We start from the raw sequence: 2500 nt of genomic DNA on the forward strand, positions 1-2500 counted from the left end.
TTTCTTCTCCCGGCCTGATGAGACAAGGGCGAGAGAAAAACACTTCCGTGGGTTGACCTCGAGCCCGAGATCCCCCAGGGCCGACGTGGCGATGGTGAGAAGTTCCTGCAATCCATCACGAGTCTCGGCGAACAGCAGGAGGTCATCAGCGAATGCAGCCGCATTTATCCGCCGTCCAAGAATGCGTGCACCAATATGAGCAGGCAGACGAGACAAGAGAATGTCAATGGACATGTTGAAGAGAATAGGAGACAGCGGGTCACCCTGCCGAACACCCCTCGAAGGCCGCACTAGATCTGACGACTTCCCATCCGCGCAGATAACCGTCGATCCTGCCTCATAGCATCCCTGGATGTAGTCAATGAACTCGACTGGCAGACCATGGGCCCTTAGCACAGGACCAAGGGCACCATGGGCAAGCGAGTCGAAGGCCTTTGACACATCCAGAGATGCCAAGTACAGCGAGCCGGCAGCTCGGCACGCCTGGGTCATCGCCAGATCCAGAAGAAAGGTGTTATGAAGCATCCCATCCTGAGGGATGAAAGCCCGCTGGCGACCGTCCAACACACAGTAGCGCATCAGGCGGCCAACCAGAACCTTGTGAAAGGCTCTGGTCAGCACCGAGCACACTGTGATCGGACGAAAGTCAGCAGGGGATGCTGCGGCGGTCTTCTTGGGCAGCAGGGTTGTTCTGGCCTGAAGGAGTCGGGATGGAAGGGAACGGGAAAGGAGGAGGAAATTAAGGATCTTGAGGAGAACCTCCCGGGGAAGGCGACGCAGTTGCGTCGGCGTGAGGCCATCAGGACCTGCAGCAGAATTGCGAGGCGGGAGAGCAGCAGTGGCTTCTTCTGCAGAAATGGGAGCCCAGAGGTCACGGAAGGGCACCCTCTTCGAGAATGGCAGCAGCTCATCGGACAGACCCTCCCCACGCGGAGGTCGAGACCTGACACGTGGTGGAGAGAAGAGGTCTGTCCAAAACTCAATCAGCCCTGGGATGGATGGTGGCTGATGCAAGAGTGTGCCATCAAGAAGTCCGTTGATACAGCGTGCTCCGTTCTTCTTGAAAGCACGCTGAACCACCGCATACTCCCATCTCCTGCGTGCACGCTTCCGCTCTGGGGGCTGTTGGGTCCGCACACTCGCAGCTTGGTGGACGGCTGGCTCCCTGCTGCCTACTTCGTCAAGAGCAGACAGCAACATAGCCTGGATTGTTTCACGGCTAGTGGTGGGACCCAGAGCCACGAGATCATCAAGCGAGCGGAATCGGCGGTCTGATTGGGGGAGTTCTGCTACAAATGACCAGATGGCTAGGTCAACATCTTCCCCACAAGGTGGAGACTGTGGCAAAGAATGACTGACTGCAGGCTCGCTAGGAGGACCCTGAAGGCCGCGATCCATGCCAGCAAGCTCGGTGACAAACTTCGCCACCATGTCTTTGTAGGGCTGCGCTCTACGCTGACATTTAATGGATTCCAGCGTACGCTCGGGGAAGGCCTTTGCAAGCTCCTGGTTTAAAAATCTGCAACCCTGGGTGGCAAGAGTCGCTTCTGCATGGGCCAGACGCAGGAGCTCTTCCTGGGACCACCTGGCCTTCTTCCTCTCGGTCTTGATCTCAGCATTAGCAGCAGTCGGATGGGCGCGACGCCGATGGACACCAAGTCCGGTCTTGGTGGAGAAGGACCGCATACAATCAGGGCAGATGGCGGGGAGCAGCGCTCGACCCGCACCGGTTGGCTGGTTGGCTGGCTCATCAGCTGGCACAGGCGCTCCAGCGGGAGGCCTGGTACCACGTTCGCTTCTATTAGTTGCACCAGCTGTAACAAAGGCAGGGGGGGAGGTAACCCCCAAGCCCGAAAAGCACCCTGCTCTGTCGGTCGGGATACTGGAAAGGTACACCTACGCGAAACCTTTCACAGCACCCTCACGACTCCCGCCACTTGAAGGCCAGAGCTAGGATTTCCCACCGAGAGGCTAATTGAACCATCATCCACCCGACATCACAAGGATGCTGAGGGGTGAATCGAGAGGGTCCATATATTACGCATCAGGTGGGCTTAAGAGAGTCATAGTTACTCCCGCCGTTTACCCGCGCTTGCTTGAATTTCTTCACGTTGACATTCAGAGCACTGGGCAGAAATCACATTGCGTCAACACCCGCTAGGGCCATCGCAATGCTTTGTTTTAATTAGACAGTCGGATTCCCCCAGTCCGTGCCAGTTCTGAGTTGATCGTTGAATGGCGGCCGAAGAGAATCCGCGCACCCGCGCGCCCCCGGAGGAGCACGCTAAGGCGGACGCGGCCTCGCAGCAAGGAAGATCCGTGGGAGGCCAAGGCACGGGACCGAGCTCGGATCCTGCACGCAGGTTGAAGCACCGGGGCGCGAACGCCGCGCAGGCGCGCGCATCCTGCACCGCCGGCCAGCACGAGGCCGACCAACGGCGAGAGCAGACCACGCCCGCGCTAAACGCCCGCACTTACCGGCACCCCTACGGCACTCACC

The 2500-nt window shown here is 58.7% G+C and overlaps 1 pseudogene; it reads right to left on the bottom strand.

Annotated features, from left to right (window-relative positions):
* LOC126435859 (large subunit ribosomal RNA) overlaps positions 1 to 2500 on the bottom strand; it is a 7750-nt pseudogene that overhangs the window by 2813 nt on the left and 2437 nt on the right.

The sequence above is a fragment of the Schistocerca serialis genome, unplaced genomic scaffold, assembly GCF_023864345.2.
Source record: "Schistocerca serialis cubense isolate TAMUIC-IGC-003099 unplaced genomic scaffold, iqSchSeri2.2 HiC_scaffold_1220, whole genome shotgun sequence".
Classification (NCBI taxonomy): Eukaryota; Metazoa; Arthropoda; class Insecta; order Orthoptera; family Acrididae; genus Schistocerca; species Schistocerca serialis.